The 23,947-nt window shown below is 40.9% G+C and overlaps 1 non-coding gene across 1 annotated transcript; it reads right to left on the reverse strand.

The window, feature by feature from the left end:
- Nucleotides 1–13,587: 13,587 nt before the first annotated feature.
- TRNAS-GCU (transfer RNA serine (anticodon GCU)) lies at nt 13,588–13,669 on the reverse strand. Its single transcript has one exon. It is a non-coding gene; the product is annotated as a tRNA-Ser (tRNA).
- Between the last annotated feature and the right edge of the window lie 10,278 nt (nt 13,670–23,947).

Below are 23,947 nucleotides of genomic sequence, written 5' to 3' on the forward strand. Positions count from 1 at the left end.
AGCGATCCGACGACCCTCCTCGGCGGCAAGGCGCCCCGCGGTCTCCACTCGCGTCCTCTCCTCGGTAGCAAGACGCCCCTCGGTCTCCGCTTGCATCATCCCCGACCAATGAGCATTCCTCTCCCGATAGACCTGGCCGACCCTGGCATCGGCATCCCCCAGTGACTCGCTCCGCCTCAGCTCATTTGCATGGAGATCGCTCTGTAAAAATATATATATATATAAGAAAAAGGAAGAAGAACAGACAACAACAGAAGTCATACATACATATGTGCATACATTCCACTACACTAAAATAAAATAAGAATACTCACCAGGTGGCTGGTGCAATGCAGGCTGAGCCGCTCTCTGAGATAACCCGACAACCCCACGTAATCAGTGCATGTCTCCCTCGAAGTATGGAGGGCATCCGGGGGATCAAACGACACCCTCGATGTGAAAACAGGAGGAGCTATCTCAACGCCGGCATAGGCCACTCCTGTCTCGTCGTAACGAACTACCGAGAAGTCCCTCCCAAAGTCAGGGATAGGTACCCCTAAGGGAGGCCACTCTGGCCGGGCAATGCCTGAGGACTCACCCGCATAATAGGAGGGCTCGCCCGCAAGCGTTCGAGCCTGAGCACCGTCGAAAAAGTCGGACATCCGAGCGCTCCTCAAGGAACCCTCCTGCATATAAAGACACAATGAGTATCCCTAACCATCTCGCGAATAAAGAATAAAAAAGGGGTCGAACACTCACCGGGAGCTCCTCTCGACCAAAAACCGCAGCGACAGCCTCTGCTGAAAACACGTCCGTCCTAGGATCCACATCCATCGCAACCTCGGGGGCATCCGTCGGAGTCAACAGCGTCGACAAATAGCGAGCGCGACCCCCGGCATGGTCCCACACATCTCGAGGGGCAAACTCGCGGGTCAAGTCACGACGAATGTCCGACAGGGGCATGGTCCTCACAGCAAACATGGACACAGGAATCTCGCCAGGCGACCAATGCGAGGCGCTAACCCCGGTGATCCCCCGATCGCCCAAATACCATACCCGCACGCAGGGGCCTGTAAGTATGCACCGCTGCCCCTGGATGCGGGTAACGTAAGCGTAGTCGGGACCAAAGTCGAGGTCGTCCCATCTGAATCGAATCTAAAAAAAAGAGAGAAAAGTCAGGTCTGATCAAACAAAAATCTAGCATAGTTAGAAGAGGTTTACCTGCCCCAAGGTCCGCGAGTCAATCCACGCTAGGAATCGCGCCACTTTCCGCCTCTCCTCAGTGCCCAGATCAAAATCACCCCACCGAGCTATAAGTGGAAGCCTAACCACCCGAGGCCTGCACCTGCGTGTGCACGGAAGAATCCGCCTCTCGTAAGCCCAAACCTGCTCGTAGAAACAAAGGTTACTAACAGAAATCGCGAAAAGAATAAAGAAACAAGCTAAGGATGAACGATGTACCAGGAGAGCAAAGGTGTAACCACCGAAGTCCTTGCGCTTCCGGCAAGTCAAATCCAAAAACTTGTACAGAAAAGCCAAGCCGGCTCCTACCCAATCATAAGACGACGCCGCGTCCAAATCACGAAAGGCCTGGATAAGACCCGCGTGTATCGTCCCGCTCTTGGTGCGGAAGATCGTCTCGCCCAAGGCATATAGAAGAAAGCTGCGGACGGCCCGATCTGTGTCGTCTAGCCCGCAGGAGTCCCTGCGACTCAATAGTCCGGATGTGGTAATAAACTTCACCGGAGAGGCCTTGACACCCGTGTAGACTCCGGGTCCAATCAAAGTAGATAGCTCGGTGCGGTCGACCCGGGGACGCACCATGTTGAAGAAGAGGGGAACCGGGATACCGCTCCCCCACAACCCGGTCAGCAGGGAGAAGTCACGGGGCGAGATCGTCATCTCCCCAAACGAAAGGTGGAAGGTGTGGGTCGAGTCTACCCATCTCTCACATAAGGCGCGAAGGCCGAATCGATCACACACTCCGTTGGCATGAGGCAACGCCAGGATAAAAGGCTCAAAGCCCAACTCTCGAACCCGGGCTTTAGCCGCCGGGCTCAGCATGGCATACCAGACATGAATCTCCTCAGTGGTCCCGGAAATACCAATGGCCTGGAAGGAACAGAACGGGTAAGTTTAAATCTCGCTCCTAGGCTTGTGTCTAATAAAGGTTTGTTAACCTAGTTGTTCTTTCGGTCATGCTTAAGTCTAACCTAGAGACTCTTTGTCAATTAGGACCGTCATTTGGTGAAATTTTGTTCTTAGGGTCGTTTGTATAAGATTTGACTAGTTCATTATTCTTTGGTGTTCCACTCTCCTGCGTGTTGGCAAAGAGATTGATCCAATTTTAACATTTAATTTGGTCGTTTAGGCTCTTTCTACTATTCACATGCACTATTCACGTTTTTACTATTAATGTGCTATTCACGTTTCTACTGTTGACATGCATTGTTCGTGTTTTTACTATTCACATGCATATAATTCACATTCTTTCAAAAGATAAATAAAACGTTGCTTATGGGCGTAGAAATTCGTGTTTTCTAGCTAAAAGTCTTCTAAACGACTTAGAGGTTGGCATGCAAATCATGTTCAAAGTAGGGGTACTAAAGCCTAAAAGTCTAGTAAAAGGATAAAAGAGTAGAAGGGTACTTACCTGGTTAATGTGGGTCCGGCTCATATGGGAATCAGGATCCTGAAAGGGGACCACTCCCGACAAGTTCTCGAAGCCCGCATCCATGCCCTTCGTGCCATCGTATCTATCCGAATCCATCGTGAGAATGCTCAAAGTTAGAAGTTAGAGAGAGAGAGAAGAGAGAGAAGGTGTGGGGTTGAAATGAAACCCCACCACCTTATATAGGAAAAGGGAATGGCATTCCCGTAAATAGTAAAAAATATATGATGTGACATAAAGGTGAAAAGTAAATAATTAATTACCAGGTGCACAGACCTCCGATTCACAGTCCGTTTCAGCCTGCGTTTCTGCCAGGAGGTGACCAATATCCCAAGAATATGACTCCAGACGACAGTCGAAATTTTACAGAACAATGGCGCCAGTCAAAATACAGATAACAGTCAACAGAAAGATAATTCTTAGTCTGAAGTGTTCCAAACAAACGGGTAAGCGCGTTCCTACCAAACAACTCAAAATGCCCGAGACAATAGCCCCAGTGAAAATACAGACGACAGTATCTTAGAATTCAAAATTGCTAGAAAGAACCTTTTTGCTTTTAAGCCATCTTACCTACGGTCCACGACCGAGGTTGCCTTTGAGCCATCTTACCTACGGTCCACGACCAAGGTTGCTTTTGAGCCATCTTACCTACGGTCCACGACCGAGGTAGTTTTTGAGCCATCTTACCTACGATCCACGATCGAGGTAGCCTTTGAGCCATCTTACCTACGATCTACGATCGAGGTAGCTTTTGAGCCATCTTACCTACGGTCCACGACCGAGGTTGCTTGTGAGCCATCTTACCTATGGTCCACGACCGAGGTTGCTTGTGAGCCATCTTACCTACAGTCCACGACCGCGGTTGCTTTTAAGCCATCTTACCTACGATCCACGATCGAGGTAGCTTTCGAGCCATCTTACCTATGGTCCACGACCGAGGTAACTTTTGAGCCATCTTACCTACGGTCCACGACCGAGGTTGCTTGTGAGCCATCTTACCTGCGGTCCATGACCGAGGTTGCTTTTAAGCCATCTTACCTACGATCCACGATCGAGGTAGCTTTCGAGCCATCTTACCTACGGTCCACGACCGAGGTAACTTTTGAGCCATTTTACCCGCGATCGATTTAGAGACTAGGGTCGCTAGAAAGAGTTGTTTACCCGCGGTCGATTTAGGCTAGGATCCTTAAGGAAAACGTCCGCCGACAGCCGATTCGAAGGCAAAGACGGAGGGGATCGAAGACGAAGCTGGAGCACGCAGCGCGAAGATCAGGTATTCTTCCTCCTACTCTATATGTGTCTTTTACTTTAATATATTTCCATTGCATGTGCCGTGTTAGCAAAAAACGTTTTCAAAGCACACACATCACTGTCAAAATAGAAAAGTAGGGGCAACTGTAGACACCGAGTCGGAGGACCTGTGATGAAAACCTGTAACAAGACGGTCGAAGCGGTTGATTTCGGAAGTTTTAAAACAAAAATATATAATAAAAAGGGAAGAAGTTAGTGGGAGTCCCGGTTGTCGAGTGGACGGCTCGCGAGTGCTCAGCGACGTGGTGCGAACGCCTAGCGGCAGCCGACGCGCGTCCGACGACAGTTGGACGCGTGCTCGGCAGCGCGGGGCGCACGCTTGACGTCCGCTGGGCACGCGCGTCCGACGGCCGTTGGGCGAGCGCCCAACGACGTGGGGCAAACACCCAACGTAGGTGGGACGGGTGCCCGACGTCCGTTGGGCGGACGCCCAACATCCATTGGGCGAACGCCCAACGCCTGTGCGCCCAACGAGAGTTGGGCGTTCGCCCAACCAGGTTGGGCGTTCGCCCAAAGCAAGTTAGGCGTTCGCCCAACATAAGTTGGGCGTCCGCCCAACTAGGTTGGGCGTCCGCCCAACTAGGTTGGGCGTCCGCCCAACCTACTTTGGGTGACGCCCAATCTTAATCGGGCATCGCCCAAAGTCTCCGGGGATCCGTGCCTATAAAAGGCACGGATCCCCATGCCTTAGAAGAGGAGAAATTTTTGGAGCTTTCTCACTCTCGACATTTTTGGAGAGAGAAAGTTAATTTTTTGGAGAAAATATTTTTTTTCCCAAAAAAAATCCAAATTTTCCAAAGTTGAATATTTTATCGAAAACACAAAAAAACGCTGGAAAATCATAACTCGTGGAATCAAACGACTTCGATTGTCAGATACCGATCTTAAGGTATTATCCGAGGACTAGACTCGTTTTATTTATTTCATTTATTTATTCGTTTAATTTATTTTCTTATTTTTTTAGAATATAGTTTTTATTTATTTAGTTATTTATTTATCACGTCTTATTTAATTTCCCGTATTTATTTATTTTTGTCTAGTATTAAATAAACATTCGTTTTTGTTTTGAAATAAAAAACCTCGTTTCAATATCCCAATACGAACCGTGATCCGATTCAAAGGTAGTTCGGGATTAAAAAACGTTGTAATTATAAGTTTTGAAAATATTTCGAAATAACGTTTTAAAATAAAACGTCGTTTTAGGAATCTCCGTTATAGACTATGATCCAATTTTGGTAGTTCGGGGACCCAAAACGATAGAATAGATATAATTTTAAAGCTTTTGAACAAATCTGGAAACTTCTGGACTGTTTCTGTAATTCTGCCTTTTCTGTCACTAACAGCAGATTGGCGACGGATTTTCCGTCGGTAATCTGTTGGAATCCGAAAATTCCTCTTTTAACCCTCTTTTCTCAACCTTTTGGTATTTATACTTGTATATATATATATATATATATATATATATATATATATATTTAATTATGTAACATGATTATAAAAATTATTTTTGAGTCCTCTAACTATTAAATACGTATTATATAGCTTATATTTCACATTTGGAATTTAAACCGTTTTAATTTGGTTTGGTAAAGCATTATATTTGTATATATATATGGTTTTTGGCTCATTTAAGTTATATTGGCTATTATTTAGAGTGGAAGTTATTTTCCATATATTTATTATGTAAAACTATTTTGAGATAAAAGTTATTTTCTATTTATGACTTTTGCCTATTATTCTCATATGTTTTTTTTTTAGAATAAAAATGTATTATACTTAGTATTCTTCACCTTTATTATTATACATATGATTAGTATCTTTTACTTACCTTTTAACCTATATCCTTATTTTTAGATAAAACTATGTATATATATTTATGTATTTCTGTTTTATTTTTGTATATATGTATATATTTTAAAATATATTTGGTTGGGTGAATTTGGGTTTAATTCATTGATGGTTGCAATTGTGTTCAAATAAAGGTTAATTGAGTGAAAAGGGGAAAATAAAAGACAAAAAGAGGTTTCAAGTTAATTGTTTAAATTAAAAGCTTTTCTAGATATTCCTAAAGTGTAAATAACGTTTTTTTGTCATTTTTAAACCATTTTCTAAAACATCGCGTTTTAAAACCTTAATTCGTTCCAACGACGGATTAAGCGAACATTGTAATTAAAATTGTTTTTCTTGTGAATAATGAAGTTTTGAATTGTTTTCCTAAGTAAATGGTTTTGTACCAAATAAATTGACTTGTATGATTAATCACGTTTTTAGATTAAACCTGTTTGCTCAACGTTTTCAAACGATCGAGTCGTTCCAACGGTGATTCGAGTGAACATCATTAACAGGACTTTGAAACGTATCTAAATCGTTCCAACGGCGATTAAGGTACGAACCGTGTAAATAAACTCATTTTTGGGAGTGAGATTAGCGTAGATGTAATATACGACATAAAGCCTAAATCACACTGTGAATAAATCAATTCTTCCTTCTCCCCCTCTCTCTCCTATGTATTTTAAATTTATGCAAAATGGGTGATTCTTTACTAAAGTGGCTTTTAATGACATGCTCAAAACGTTTTTTAAAAGCGAGAAAGAAAAGGTTTCAAATGAATTTTAAACTTAAAGAAATATGCGATTAGTCCGTTATCGCCTAACACGCTGAGTAGGAGGCCGGTGGTTCATAACCGGGCGATGTCGGGGTGCCTAGTAGCCTTTCTCCAGAAAGGAGCTAGCCTTCTCGGCTCGTACCTAAGTTTCCCGAACCCTCACCGGTCTCCCGCAAGGGATCGGTGTTCATTTTCCCATTCGTGGGTGGCGACTCTTTCATACTCCGAGCTCCGGCCCTGCCGAGCAGCTTGATTCCACGATTGGTTGCTTTCGGCGCCAATCACCGCTTACGTCGCCATGAGGTGTCCACCCCCCGGTCCGCTCGGGCGAGGCCGTTCGGCACCTTGTCTAACAACCGCCTAGACAAATATGTGTGTGCACCTTGTGTGACAGACAACATGTCGACACATTTAGGGAATAGTGACACATGTGGAAGGCGACATACTTAGTATGTCAAAATTTGGTTCGAGATATAAATAAGATGCAAGTGACGACATACGGGGTACATGTCAGGGGTCAACTTATATTCGAGACACAAACAGCATAACAACTTATTTTGAAAATACAACGTATTACACGATAGCATGACGACATACGTGGTATATCTTTTGAGGTAAAAGTAAGATGCGATGACGACATATGTGCCATGATTGACTTAGACTTAATACACAGACGACATAACGACGCATTCCTGAAATACTGACATATTATGGGAAATGATGACATACTTGATATGTCTATCGACCCATGATGCAAATAGGACACAATGACAACATACGAGGTATGTGTCAAAAGGTTAATTTGGACTCGAAATACAAACAACACAACAACGTATTTTTGAAATACAGGTGCATTATATATGATATGGTGACATACATGGTATGTCTTGAGGTACAAATGGGATGCAATAACAACATATGAGGTATGACTCACTTGTGAATTTAACAAGGTAAAGACGTATAAGATACGTCATGACATATGTGATATGTCTCCTGATTGGTGTGTGTGATATGGTAAATACGTACGAGATATGTCACGACATACGGGGTATGCCTCCTGATTGGTATATAAGATTTGGTAAAGACACATGGGATATGTCACGACATACATAGTATGCCTCTTGAAGGATGTATATGATATGGTAAAGACGTATGAGATACGTCTCGAAATATGAGGTATGCCTCCTAACTGGTGTATGTGATACGGTAAAGATGTACAAGATACGTCACGACACACGTGGTATGCCTCCTGACTGGTGTATAAGTGACAACTGGGTCGACTCTTTCTCACGTTTGGACAAAAATGAAGATATTTCTTAACTCTATAAAACCTAGAATGGCTGCCAAAACTGGTTAGCGTGCGACATTCTATATGGTATGACTTGTATGATTTATTTTGACTCAATTGACATGAAAATAAAAAGGGAATCAACATGAACAAACAAGGTTATGAAGATCACACATAGCATGCAATTTAGACCACTCCATTCCAACCTTATTCCTCCATAAGCGATTGGTCAAAATTCATCTGTCCTAGAATTTGGCTTAATTTATTCATCAACTGGGACAAATAAATCCGTCTCTCAAAGTAACCAATGCAAATTTTGGTATCCTAAGGGATATTACTATGGCTGCTTATATAAGCTTGGGACCGACCTGACTTGGGGTACTGAAAGGTTCTCAAAGCACAATTATTTGCCTACGCCTCTCCTTGTTCAGGAGTTCTAGCGATTTGTAGGGGTATAACTAATGAGTGTTTTACAAGTATGCACACCCAAGGCTTCCATGAATGTATGGAATGTACATACCGGCAAAACGGGGCTAATTAGGCATATGTGCAAATTGTGCAAGTGTCGTGAAGTGATGCAACGGTCATATTTTAACAGAAGTCAATTTTAGTTTCATTAATCATTAGACCCTTAGTATTGTTTAATTCATTCATTTTATCCCCAACAAAGTCACCAATGTGAGCGCCCGATCCTTTATCGTGGAAATGTCTGTTTTGCATTACACCGTCACTTAACGTTTTTAAGGACGCCGTTTGGCGAGTCCCTTCCGGTGCACACGTTATTTATTTATTTAGCCTATTTATCATGTTTTTAGACTAATTCAATATGTGAGAGTCGCCACCCTAGATTAATATCCAGGAACATAAAAATTAGATGACTTATAGGCTCACATTATGTCATCTCTTCAGAGTTAGGTTTGTGAATTAAACATTAAGGGTTTGATTAATAAAATCGTAGATTTGTCTTCCGTTAAAATACCAAACATTTCTAAGTCATTTTCAGTTTATATACATTCACCACACAGATTACAGAAAGCGATAAATAAATTCGGAATTGTAAATTACATTCCAATTTAATATCCAAATCCTATATATTTGATCTAGCCCTGAAAATAAATCTATTAAACCTACAAAATATTTACTTCTCTCCTTATTTATTTTCTTTTTCTTTTTGGTTTCCAAATTTTTTTTTTTTTTTGTGATCCGCATGCTCTCAATTTCTATCTCCCACTCTTCTATTATTTCCTGCCTTGGTTCCTCTCCCATCTCTCATTATTTTTTATCCATGCTCTTTAATTAATGCTTTTTCATCTTTTATTATTTATTATTATTTTTGTTTTTTAATAATAATAATAATAATAAATAATAGGTAAACTAAAATACTAATATATATAATAATGTAAATAATAATATATGAATAAATATCGAGAGTCTAAGTTTTCTTTTTGAACTTTTGGGAGTTTGAAGTCGGTCCGTTTTCTTTGTTTGGTTTTTTTCCACATTTCCGGACTACTGAGATAAGGAGTTGTTTCTAACTTTTTTTCATTGGGTTCCGGACCGTGATTCTGTGTGACACACCGCGAGATCCACTATTGAGTAGATTTGTCATCGTTTTATCCTTGAGGGACAATGACTGTTTCTTATATCGAGCAATCTTCCGAGCATATCGCCCTCAGAATTTCCTTCCCCATTGCTCCATAGAGCTAGCGCAGGCCGCCAGTTTCATGTGAAGATTAACCCTGCTACCCGTGACCCATGATGAACGGACTAAAGTTGCAAACCCATCATCCTGCATCCACGCCATCTTATAACAAAACCAACCTCGACCCATGCATGTGGTCTGCGACATAGTTTCCAGAAGAAGAGGAGAGTGATCGAAATAGCTGGAGATGATATTTGATAGTTGAGCAGTGCAGAAATAGTCCAACCAAGTGGAAGAGACAAAAGCCCAGCCTAATTTTTCCTGAACCCAAAATGGAGTTCCCCGACTGCGTTCCCATGTAAAGTCCCCTCCATGCATTACTAGCTTATGTAAGCCATTTAAAGGTACCACATCCTGAAAAGCCCGCATGAGATGAGGAGGAAACATAGGGCCACCCCTATTTTCATGTTGTTCAATAATATAATTAAAATCACCAATCACAACAATAGGAAGAATATATGCAATAACCAGAGAGGAAAGAAGAGCCCATGACTCCTTATGCCTATTTCAATCAACGAACCCATAGGAACCAACCAATCTCTAGTCACCCATGTTAACATCTCTAATTTTGTTCTTGCTTTATTTTTATAAAACAATAGTTGCTATAATTCCATCTTTGGAAGATGAAATTCCCTTTCTGCCGTTATCCAAATTTAATTGTTAAACTTCATTGTTAGGTTTTTCCAAATTAAGAACCTCGTAAAGTCAAACAAATTTTTTAATTTGAATTTATCTAATTGATATGGATTGGATTTATTTTTATTTTTATGCATTTTGGTACGAATATATATAAAATTTAACACAATAATCGTTAGCTGAAGTTGGAAACATATTGAAGAAAATAATTAAAGAGGTATTGAAACATTAAACATTACAATGAAGTTTATTTAAATTTAAATTATGTTTTATCATGATTACATTTCTAGGTTCCCTTCTCATCTTTTAGTCATGGATTCTCTATTATTATATCAAGAAGTTAAGTTCTTTTGCACAATCCTCTAAATAGATAGATTATAAGCATCCAATCAATTTGCAATTTGTATTATGCTATATATGAACTCAAAATGACGATAAATAAATATATATCTTGATTATCAAAATCCTAAAATATATATTTTTTTGGTAGGAAAAATCCTAAAATATATATTAATTATAAGATAGTTGCTTTTGTAATACTGGCTATTATAGTTATTAATCGTTATAGTGTGGTTTCCACAAAAATCGTTAGCAAACTAATGGTTTAGTAATTAATTTTTTACAACAGTTTTATGTGTGTCATAAATGATAATAAGTTCAATTATAATGTATTCATATATTCACTTCCATATGCAATTCTTAGAATTTATTAATTGTAATTTTTATTTATTTCAAATGAAAAATATTTAATTGGCTCATCATATTCCTTAATTTCATTTATTGCCTCTTGATATAAGTGATTTTGTTGAGAGATGGTTTGAAGTGTAGAAAAATATTTTTCTGATTTTCTGGTATTTGTTTGCTTAGGAAAATAAGACAATGTAAACTTTAGGTTAGTCAAGAGAAAAATTTAGGTCTAATACATCACCAGCTCCCTGAACTTGCCCAAAATAGTAGATTGGTTCCATGAACTTTGCAAGTGTCTCACCAGCTCCCTAGACTTGCTTATTTCATATCACCAGCTCCCTAAACTTGTCAATAAAAGTATATTAGCTCCCTGAACTTTGCAAGTGTCTCACCAACTCCCCAAACTTGCTTATTTTGTAACAACTAAATACAAAAACCATAATACTAACTCTCAATAATCCTTCATTCAATCTCTCAAACCTGCAACACTAATTCTTATAATAGGTTGAAAGGTAGGAGAAGCGAAAAAATTACCTCTCGAATAGATGAAGACGTATTTTTAGAATTTAGACTTAATAAGTTTTTGTATTTAGTTGCTACATAATAAGCAAGTTTAGAGAGTTGGTGAGACACTTGCAAAGTTCAGGAAGCTAATATACTTTTATGGACAAGTTTAGGGAGCTGGTGATACGAAATAAGCAAGTTTAGGGAGCTAGCGAGACACTTGCAAAATTCAGGGAGCCAATCTACTATTTTAGATAAGTTCAGGGAGCTGGTAATGTAGGCCAAAAATTTATGAAGAAAGTGAGGAAAATGTTTTCCCATTTCGAAAAGAGTAAAATTGTTTCCTTATCCTTTTGGAACCATACTCCATTTCTTCTTACCATTTTGAAAATAATAACCATTCACCACTTCTTTCTATTTTCCGATGTTATAGTCAAAGACTGGAAAATATTTCATTTTTCAACAAAATAATTTCTCTTACCCAGTATTTTTCCACAAACAAACGGAGTTTTAATTTTTTTAATTTTGAAATTCAATTCTATTTGTTCGCTCAACACAACTAGGTACAAAATTTCGAGTAGAACAATTAGTGGAATTAGTAGAATTTGTGATGTTATTGACATTTTATATATTTTAGTTTGAAAATTACAAAAGAAACAAATGAGGTACAATAATTTTTTAAGTAGGCTGATATTGATGTGTATGTCATATAGAGACATGTCATATGCAGTCTCATGCTACTTTTAGAATCAAATTACAATCATTCATTTTAATTCTTTATTCATGGATTTGATACTTCTTCCTATAAAAATCAGAATTGTTGTTCATTTCATCTTGAGTTTTACAGGATTGCGGCAGCATTAATTGCATTCTTGCTTAGTTGATATACTATTAATTCAAGCATATTGACATTATGAAAGATCTATTAATGGTAGTATTTGCTTATATGGATCCTATACGCTTTTTTTAATATAAAATATGAGTATTTTATTATTGTTATAAATATATTTATTTTATTACATATTTATTTGTTATGTATACCTTTTACTTTTTATATATTATATTGAAAATATTGTTAAAAAATAAAAGCATTTTTTTAAAATAATCCAGACATTATTATTCAAAAGTACAACGAATATAATAGGCTAATAAATAATAAATTAGCAAAATAGTTAAACAATGTTGTTATAATCCGTGCAACACTGAGTTTTCAACTAGTATATCTTAAACTATATAATGTCAAATTTAATTATTTTAGTATTTAACCTACACTATTTGAGATAAAGAAAAAAGAGAAAAAAAATAGAATAAAAATAGTAAAGAAAACAAAATAAATTTCAACCCGCTATCATCCACCCAATCCATATCATCCAATCTATCAAATCCATCTAAAAAATTATTCCCATCTACATAATCCATCCAACTCGTGTAAGGATAATCCTTACACGGGTTGGAGAAAAACCGAATTATAATCCACCTAATCCAAGTTTGAACACCCCTAATCATGATATTAATTTCAATAAAAAAATCACGATAATAAATTAGCTAGTTTGATAAGTTTTTATTAATTAATTAATTAATAGGCAAACAAACCTAAATTCTCTACTTTTTACCCTAGATAATAGTTTTTTTTTATAGAAATTGAGACGAGACAGAACTTGGGCGGGAAGAGCAACCTAAATAATAATGATATATCAATTGATTCTATCTTATACTTAAATAAAAATATTCATATAACTATTTTCAAGAAAAATGTAAACTTTCTGAAATTATTTTATTGATGTCCTATAATTTTTTTTTTTAAACTAAGCTCTTAAAATTTTATTGTATTATTAATTAGTCCCTTCTATAATATAAAATAATGTTTGTTTACCTTATGTTTTAAAAATATTTTTCATCGTTCTACTGTGTTGTGGATATGGGCTATTGGGTGGTCTCCTGAGAAAGTTGGGCCAGACATTTTGTGAACATAATCATTAAATTGGATCCAATAATTATATATAAAAAAATGATAACTTTACTCTTCTATCAAAAATTTCTTTAATGATTTAAATTTTTTAATTTGTTACATGTCATATTAAAAAATTTAATAATAAAACATTACTTAAACCCTAAAAAAAAAACATTACTTAAACTATAAACACTACATAAAATAAATAATTATTATAAAAGATATGTTTTTTCTTCAAAATATTCACAATAATCGTGGCCTGTGAGATTCGAACTCACGCGGGGAAACCCCACTTACTTAGCAGGCAAGCGCCTTAACCACTCGGCCAAAGCCACAAGATGATGTAAGGTAATTAATTATAGAATGGCAAATTCATCATTTTGTTTAAAATATAACCATTAATTGATAGAATTATGGACGAGGAAACTAAGTAGTTAATTTTGTCAAAACTCGGACTCTATAGTGTGTTTTTTAAAACAGAGAGATCGGTTATTGTAATATGCATAAATTTAGAGGCAATAAATTATTTATCCAAATATTTACTATGTTATAACACAGTTACAAACAACTTGCCAAAATATATTAAACTATTTCAGTTTGTTATATCGACAAACTTGTTCATAAGATTCGATGTGACAGTCAAATGACGGTTAAAATAGTCCATCCAAATGAATCAAAATCTGTCGATAATTTCCCATACATTTACTGATGAAATCTCTTGAAAAAAAATTGGACTCTCGAAAACCTAATTAAGGGTACAACTGAGTCTGTCTAAATACAGTAAAACCTCTATATAGGAATACTCTATATAGGAATAACCTCTATTTTGTTATAAAAAAAATTCGGTCCCAACTTGGTAATAACCTCTATTACCAAACTCTATTTAGAGGTTTTACTGTACATCATTAATCCATTAAACCTAATCAAGAAGCCAACTAAATTTCATTCATTTGAGTTCTATCTCTACCCGTGAGCCAATGTGCTTTAGCTCGTTGATGCCCTTTAAATTTCCTCAGTTTCCAAAGCTAGACTAAAACTCCGCCTGTGAGGGTCACTTGGTGGCCTTTACAGCCGGTCCCAAGCCCGGACAAAGGAGGAGGGTTCCGGTAGGTTTGTGGCGGCCAGCGTAAAACTTAGCTACATCTTATGACATGAATCATAATATAAATATCATGGGGGCGTTCCCTACTCAGCGACGTGCTGCACTTCCTAGACCCGGGTGTAGTGATAAATGTGCAAGGGTTGCTAGGTCGTCGCCCCAAAGCGGCGTGCCACCCCAGGACCCGGGGGTGGTGTCAAATATGCAAGGGTTGCGGGTAAATAAGCTAGTCCACGGTAATGGTAGGGGTAGGGGTGAGGGTAGTAGGTTACGCTTTGGGACATGGAACATAGGTTCTTTGACAGGAAGATTAGTTGAAATTGTAGATGTTATGAAGAGGAGGAGAATAAATATAATGTGCCTACAAGAAACCAAGTGGGTTGGAGCCAAGGCTAAAGAGATAGCTCCTTGGGGTTATAAGCTTTGGTACTCAGGAAAGGATAAGGATAGAAATGGAGTGGGTATTCTTATTGATCGGGAGTATATTGATGATGTAGTAGCGGTGTCTAGGAAGAGCGATAGAATTATGAGTGTTAAGCTAGTGATAGGGGATGAGGCTGTGAATGTCATCAGTGCATATACGCCACAAATAAGATTAAATGTCTCTATAAGATAAGCTTTTTGGGAGGACTTAGAGGAAGTGGTGCAACAGGTGCCTAGGGATGAAAAGATGGTACTGGGGGTGATCTCAATGGGCACGTGGGTTCTAGGCGAGATGGGTTTGAGAGTGTTCATGGAGGGTATGGTTTTGGAGATAAGAATGAAGCAGGAAATGATATTTTGGAATTCGCATCAGCCTATGACTTGAGTATCATGAACACATGGTTTATGAAGAAAACATCCCACTTAGTGACTTATCGGAGTGGCGGTAATGCGAGCCAGATTTACTTTTTCTTAGTAAGGAGTGCTTGGAGAAAGAGTTATATTGATTGTAAGGTGATCCCTGGTGAGAGTACGACAACCCAATATAGAGTAGTGGTGCTTGATTTTCGAAGTAGGAAATGTATAAGAAAACGAACACCACAAATGGAGACTAAGATTAAGTGGTGGAAATTGCAAGGGGAGAATCAACAAAAATTTATGGATGAGATGACCAAAAAAGATATTTGGACTTGTAATATGGATTTAGATATAGATTCGATATGGACTAAGATGGAGCATAGTATAAGGGAAGTAGCGAAGGAAGTTCTAGGAGAATCTAAAGGTAGCATGCCATCGGGTAAGGACACATCTTGGTGGACAGAAGAAGTACGACAAGCAGTAAAGAGTAAGCGCGAATCCTATAAAATATGGGAGAAATGTAGGAGTGACGAGAACTATGAAAAATACAAAGAGGCTAAAAGGGAAGTAAAGAAGGTGATAACAAGCAGAGAAATTCTGATCAACTTCCGTCCCTGTGGGGGCGTCGTTGGGTTCGACGGGGGGAAGCTCCGATGCCAAAGTCAGTAAGGTGAATCAAGGGAACAAACTGAATTGACAAAGGATGTGAGAATGTGTACCTTGATATCCTAGGGATGTAGGCTATATATAGCTAGGAAGTCGTAACCTTCAGCAACTAGAAAGTCTCCATTAATGCTCCATTAATGGCGGTTACAGGTTATCTTTAACCTGGCGGTTAGCTAATTGATAGCTCATTAATGGTCTTTATGGCCGAGTCGGCGTTCATCCGTTACAGTGACGAATCAGGTGAATGAGGAGATTTGCCTCCTAGGTTCGCTAGCGGATCCCTTCAAACTGGATCAAGGAGATCCGCCCGCCGGATCTTCTTTGGGGATCTGTACACGACGTTTCTCCAGGTGAATATCCCTTTCGGTCCTTGGGATAATATCTCAATGTTATCAGAAGCCCCCCCAAAAGTCCCTTAAAGTCCTTTAGGGCTTTTGAGCTTCCGCGCGCCGTCATGAACACCTGTATTAATGCGCACTCTGTTCGATGCCAATCGAGGAGTGACACGTGTAACGGGCGCACTGTCCTAGGAAAGAGAAGACGTCCTTCTTTCTCCCTTGCTTTCTCTCTCTTCCCCATTTCATCTTCACTTTCTTCTTTACTGCTCGAAGCTTTTCCTGGGAATTTCAGAGTTCAAAGCTTTTCAATTTCATGTAAGTTCATCTTTTCCTACTTGATTTGTTCTGAATGTTTAGGAGTTCTTCTTCATCTTCTAGATCAACTTCGGAGCTTTTTAATTCGACCCCTTCCCTTGAAATAGTAGTTGATTTTAGTTGGACCACTTCGTCATCGGAGAACTCATCTTCCTCCGAGGACTCCATTAGCTCTGAGTTAGCTGGGTTTTATAACTCGGCGTGTAATCGCTACCAAACTCGTTCCACTAGGAATCAAGTTCTTTCTACTTCTGTCTCCGGTACCACTCCGGCCGCTAAGTCCAGGTGTTTTCCGGGGACAATGGCCTCTTCTTCAATCCAACCTAGGAAAAAGAACCCTCGAGCGGAGACTACTCCGTCGCGTATGAGTGCCGCGGATCTAATGGATCTGGCGAATCGCTTCCCTTGGATCAATAATTATGAGACTCAGTTAGCCGCAGCCCATCAACGACCCTCCTGTCCGCCTAGTGGTTTTCTAACAGTATATTGTAGTCATGTGGAGAGAGGGTTCCGACTTCCTCTCCCAAAGATGATGGCGGACATCCTCTCCTACTTTGATATTACGGCCAACCAACTGCATCCCAATGGTTGGTTGGATATTGCTTTAGACTGCTACCTCGCCTCAAATTTAGGAGTGGTATATACGGGTCGTATCTTTAGAGCTTTCCATAAACCCTCGAAACGGAAGTACGAATCCTATCTCACTTTCGCCAAATTCGGAGTATATTCGCCATTTAGTGACAAAATGTCCAATGTCCATTGCTGGGATGAGAAATTCTTCTATGTGAAGATAAAAGAGGGCGAATCACTGGGATTTCCCTCGTTTTGGAATCCCAAGCCTTTACACATGGCGGGTGATATGCGAATATTGACCGATAGTGATGAAGAGGTGGCAAAGCTCATGAAGAAGATCAAGGCGGATGCATGGACATACGCAGACGCTTTAGCCTTCATGATGAGCGATATTCCGTTGATTCGTCGAGAGGGGGAACAGTTCATTTACTCGAAGATTACGCAATTTGATCAAGGTAACTTTTATTTCGTCTTGAACCTTGATTACTTTACTGTTTTCTTTGGCAGGGGTTTATCTAAGGCCAATCACGCTATTGCAGAGAAACGTAGGAAGTTCCTAGAGGCTGAGGCGCGTAGGAAAGATCAAGCGACAAATCCTCAAAAGGATACTGGAAAACGCCCTGTAGAAACAGTGGTTGAGCCGCCACTAAAAAGGAGGAAACCTGCAGCTTCTGGAGGTTTTAAGCTTATGGCGGATGCCATGAAGTCCGCCATGCCTGTAGGGGAGATGGAACAGGTAAGTTGCCTTTTATTTTTATCTGTTCATCAAGTTTTGGACTTGAGTTTTGACCCTTGAATGTTTGTGCAGATGGCGAAGCCTGATATGGGCGGATACTGGTCCGCTAAATATGGCGCTCAAGGATCTTTTGAGAATGAATCCATCATAAACGACTTGGATGAGGCCCTGGGTCAGGTGGGCGAAGTGCAAAGGAATCAGAACCAAATTCCTGGTTCCATTCATGCGCAAAAGGGGAAAACGGAGCTCCTTATGGTGAGTCCCCTAGAAAGGATTTCTTTTTGTAGAGAAAGTTGTTCCTTTGCTCTTTTCTTTCAACGAAGCTGTTTGTTTTTGATAGATGTATACCCGCATACGTGCCATGGAGGCCGAGCTCCTTCAAGGTGTGGTGGATAAGGCAACCATTGAAAAATTAGAGAAAGAGGTAGCGGATGCCAATGCGAACATTGCTTCTGCTAATGCGAACCTTGCCTCTGCCACAGCCGCCTTAGTCCTTAGAGATGCGGAGATCGAGAAGCTAAAGGAAAAGATTGTGACAGACTCCAAGAACCATGAGGACGCCCTAGGAGAAGCTGAATATACGGCGGGTAAGCAAGCCTTCTATTATGGCGAACTGCTCATGGCATACTTTTCCCTGGCGCATCCCGAGATTGATTTTATAGATCCGCAGCTCGCCGTCCCCGAACCAGAAGACGTAGCCAAATATGACAAAATGTCAGACGCTAAGGAATACCTCCGCGAATATGTTCGGAGATGGATGAAGGGACCCATGGAAGAAAGCAAACCTTCCACTAATGTCACGCTAGTGGAGCTTGAGGAAGTGCCCCCCAAGACGGGTGAAGAACCGATCACTGATAACGCCCTTCCTCTTGGTCCCACATCTTCCGTGGAAAAGGAGGTACCTTTGGTTGGCGTATCTGAGGCTGTGGAGAAGGAGGCTTCCCAGGCAAGCACCATAAGCAAGGATAGTGTAAAGGAGGATGCTCCCATTATTACTTAGTTGTTTACTCGTGATTTGTAAAAAATCGTTAAGTACAATTTGTTTTAATCCTTTATGGCAGCTATTTATTTTACTATTACGTTTGCGTAAGTAAATATATAGGCATCTAGGATTTATTTGGGAGTAGGTGGCCCGCCATACTCCATTGTATGGACCTTTGTGAAGGTTAGAAGCTGTTTTATTCCATTGAAGGAAGTAAAGCTGCCTAGGGGATCAATTTGCTACCTGTCTTTGAGGTGAAGTGATCCGCCCGTAGGACTTGTGAATCCTTTTTTGGGAAGGATATGTAAGAGAGTGTAAAGACCTTGCGTCCAAGGATCGTTTTAACTCTATCGGAGATTGGGATCCTCTCAGAGATGGATACGCCCATAAGATAGATTCTCTTATGTCGAAGGAGAAAAAGTAGCTATGAGATAGCGATACTTTGTTAATGCGGAGAGCGTTGGATGCCCCTCTTCTTTTTAAGACTGGAATATTGATATTGCTGCAATAAACTTTAAAAAGAACACAGATAATAGAACAAATGATGTTTATTAATGGGAGAAATGCTTTATTACAGCAAGCAGGTCTTATAGGTGAGCCTCGTTAAAACCTTTAGTAAGAAAAACCACATGGAAAAAAGCTTACTAAAGGAAAAAGAGTACTCAAGACCGTGTGTACACCTCATTTTCTGACAAAATATTTGCGGAGATTTTGGAGGTTCCATGTGCGCGGCAATGTGTTGCCCTCCATGTCCTGAATTTTAAATGTGGTGGATCTAATCTTGTCCACTATCTGATACGGGCCCGTCCAGTTGAGCCCTAACTTGCCATTGTCTTCTCGAGACTGGATTTTGTCGGCCTTTCGGAGCACAAGATCACCCACATTTAGATCCACAAGCTTGGCATTTTTATCATGGTAAGCGGCGATCCGTTGTTTATACGCCGCCATGCGTACATAGGCTTGGTCTCTTCGATCTCCTACCTGATCCAGACTTTCCCTTAGCCTTTTACCGTTGTCCTCCTCACAATAAAAGGCCACTCTATCGCTTGGGACCTGTATTTCGACTGGGATCACAGCCTCTACACCATGAGAGAGGGCGAATGGTGTTTCTCCTGTGGCCATCCTAGGAGTGGTGCGATAAGCCCATAAAACGCTCGTCAGCTGATCCACCCACTTCTTATCATGCTCTCCCAATCTCTTCTTTATCCCTTTTACGATCGTCCGGTTCGTGACTTCGGTCATTCCGTTGGATTGGGGATAATAAACGGAGGCAAATCTGTTCAGAATGCCCAACTCTTCACAGAAAGTTTTGAACTCGCTACAGTTGAACTGTGTTCCATTATCGGTGATAATGGTATGCGGAACACCGTATCTTCCTACGATGTTGTCCTTGACGAATTCCACCATTCGTTCTGCAGTGATGGAGGAGACAACTTCGGCTTCTACCCACTTGGTGAAATGATCCACTGCCACTACCACATACTTCCTCTGTCGGCGAGTTGGAGGGAATGGTCCGACGATGTCTATTCCCCAGAGGGCGAATGGCCGTCCTTCTACGATGGGCCTCTAGAGATGTTTGGCAGTATGTGATTCATTCGCATGAATCTGGCAATTATGACAAGATTCTACCAATTTTTATGCATCCAGTTCGGTCGTGGGCCAGTAGAAACCTGCTAACCTGGATTTCTTCAAAATGGTGGCGGATGCTTCATGGGCCCCACATGATCCCTCATGTAGCTCCTTGAGGACTTGTTGTCCCTCTTCCAGCAGAATGCACTTTAACCAAGGGTGGCTAAAAGATTTTCTATAAAGGCCATCGTTGATCATGGAGAAATAAGCCGCTCTTCTAACTATCCGCCGTGCCTCTTCCTTATCCTCAGGTAAAGTTCCACATAGCAGATATTGGCGAATGGCCGATCTCCAATCATCTTCTACTGTTGTGAGTAGGGATACTTCCTCTGAAGCGAAGGCTGGAGCTATTTTAACTTCGAAGGGACATTATGGATCTGTCCAGTTCTCCTCACTAGAGGCCATTTTGGCTAAATGATCTGCCTCAGTGTTGGACCCCCGGGGTACATGAATCAGTTCCCATTTGGTTTCTTTTGCCTCAAGGTGATCTAGCAATTTTTTGACTTATGCTACGTATTTGGCCAAAACATCATCTTTTACCTCGTAATTCTTGATTACTTGATTGACCATTAGTTTGGAGTCGCTATAGATCACAATCCGCTCGGGAGTGATTTCTTTGAGTAGGCGTAATCCCAATACCAGAGCTTCATATTCAGCAGCATTATTAGTTGCATGAAAATTCAATTTTGCTGCGTACCATAACTTTATGTATTGGGGACCCTTAATCACAACGCCTATGCCCGCTCCATTCGCCGAAGAGGCGCCGTCGGTGTACATTGTCCACTCTTCCATTGGAGGCTTGGGATGATCTATCCCCTCTTCAGTGAATTCATTCACAAAGTCTGCCAAGACCTGACTCTTCAAAGCTAACCTGCTTTCATATCTCACATCGAATTCACCAAGGCGGATTGCCCATTCCATCAACCTTCCAGAAGTGTCCGGCTTCTGTAACACCTTTCTCATCGGTATATTCGTTCGAACCACCACAGTATGAGCCTGAAAATATGGCCTAAGGCGGATTGCTGTGGTGACAACAGCCAGCGCCATTTTATCAAGCTTAGAATATCTGGTTTCGGCATCTTTCAGAACCTTGCTCACATAATAAATCAGAAACTGCTGGCCATCCTCCTCTCGTATCATGACCGTGCACACGGCTTTATCCGTAACCGATACGTACATGTAGAGGTCCTCTCCTTTCACCGGTCGACTCATCATGGGCGGTTCCATGAGAAACCGTTTGATCCCCTCAAAGGCCTTTTCACAATCCTCGTTCCATTCGAACGCCTTTTGTTTCTTGATAACCTCGTAAAAGGGCTGACATCTGCGCGCTGAACAGGAGATAAACCTGCCCAAAGCTACGATCCGCCCGTTAAGGCGTTGCACTTCTCTGATGTTCCGTGGTGCTTGCATTTCTAGGACAGCCTTAACCTTGTCAGGATTTGGGCTAACTCCTTTTTCGCTGATCATGAACCCTAAGAATTTTCCATACGTCGCACCAAAAGTACACTTCTCCGGGTTCAGCTTAATATTGTGGCGTCGGAGTACGTCCAGTACCTCCTTTACATCATCTGCATGCTTTTCCACGGTTGTGCTTTTAATGATCATGTCATCCACATAGACAGAATAGTTATCACCTTTACTATCTGCGAATATCTTGTTCATCATCCTCTGATAAGTGGCACCCGCGTTCTTAAGCCCAAAGGGTATGACTTTGAAGCAATAAGTGGCCTGATGTGTTACGAACGAGGTCTTGATTCTATCTGAGGGCTCCATGGGGATCTGATGATAACTTGACTTCACATCCGTAAAGGAGTACATGGCGTGACCGGCGGTTCCATCCACGAGCATGTCAATACATAGCAGAGGATAGTTGTCTTTGGGACAAGCTTTATTGAGATCTGTAAAGTCAATACACATGCGGTAAGATCCGCACGCCTTCTTTACCAGAACGACGTTCGCCAGCCATTGAGTATAAAGCACCTCCTCAATGGCGTCCGCCCGTTGGAGCTTGGTGATCTCTTCTTCTATCACCTTCTGCCTTTCGAAGCCATGGTTTCTCCGCTTCTGAGCTACAGGAACTGCATTTTTATCAATGTTGAGCTTGTGAGTGATCACGTCTGGACTAATTCCGGGGAGAATCTCATCCTTCCATGCGAAGACATCCTCCGCTTCATGGAGTACCTTGGTGATTGCGTCTTTAATTTCGCCCTTGAGCCCTTTAGCCATTCACACCTGCTTTTCATCCGCCATAAGGTACATTTCTGTCTCGCCCAAGGCCATTGTGACGAGCTCCTCTTCATCCTCCTCTTTAGATTGGGGGCGAATCATTAGTGATGCCGAATATGTCTCCTGGGCCACCTTTTAGCTACCTCTAATCATTACACCTCCCTTGGCCGTGGGGATTTAAAGCGTTAAGTGGCGTATGGAGATAAGGACTGCTACTTCAGAGATAAAGGGCCGTCCGAGGATGATATTGTAAGCTAACTGACTATCCAAGATAGAAAATTCCAGATCACCTTTCCAGACCTGATCATCGTCTGTAAGCTCACAATCCAGAGTGACTTGGCCTTTTGTTTGGATAGTGTGTCTCGTCACTCCTAGGATATCAACCACAGTTGGCTCTACTTGGACTGGATCAATCATGAGTTTGGCGAAAGCTCCTCTGGTGATGATATTGCACGAACTTCCAGTATCAATCATCACTCTTTTCATCTCCCAGCCTTCCACCACCATAGTGACGACCAATGCATCCGCATGGGGAGAGATTTCAGGACCTACATCGGCAAAGGGGTGATTTAACGATGTTCTGTCAAGAGCGGTGGTCTTTGCCTTTTTTAGCATTGGTTGGTATCCAGGTCCGCCTGCTATGACATTAATGGTACCCTTTCCCTTCTTCTTTGGGTCCTCTTTGGATCTATCACCATCTCCTTTCTTGCCATCACTTTGGATGAACCGATCCAATTTGCCTCTCTCAATGAGACGCTCGATTTCCCAAGCTAACTCCCAACATGCATCGGTGTCATGGCCATTTTTCCTGTGATATTTACAATAATTTTTAGGATTTTTACCAGTATTGGTGTACTCCCCCCCTTTTGGTTCGGGGTATGAAATGCTCCGTTTGTGTTGACTGTTCTCGATCCACATAAGGACTTCACTTTTAGAAGCGTTGAGAGGTGTGAAAGAGGTGACAAACGTTGATTTGTTCTTAGAACCTCTTTGCCTGCTTCTAGAGGAAGAATCCTGATGCTTGTCTTTGTCTCTATCTCGATGGCGAGATTCGCCCTTGTCCCTTTTAGGCGATGACAGTGATCCTCGGCGAATGTCATCCACCTCGATAAAGTCTTTACAATGCTCCATCAATTCTGCCATGCTGGTGGGTTTCTTTCGAATTAGATCTTCTTGCAAGCTCTTACAAGTGGTGTTTCTCACAAAACATTCCACTGCTACGGAGATATCCACATCAACGATTTGTATGCACAATTGGTTAAAAGTGTC

The sequence above is a fragment of the Euphorbia lathyris genome, chromosome 4 (genome assembly GCF_963576675.1).
Source record: "Euphorbia lathyris chromosome 4, ddEupLath1.1, whole genome shotgun sequence".
Classification (NCBI taxonomy): domain Eukaryota; kingdom Viridiplantae; phylum Streptophyta; class Magnoliopsida; order Malpighiales; family Euphorbiaceae; genus Euphorbia; species Euphorbia lathyris.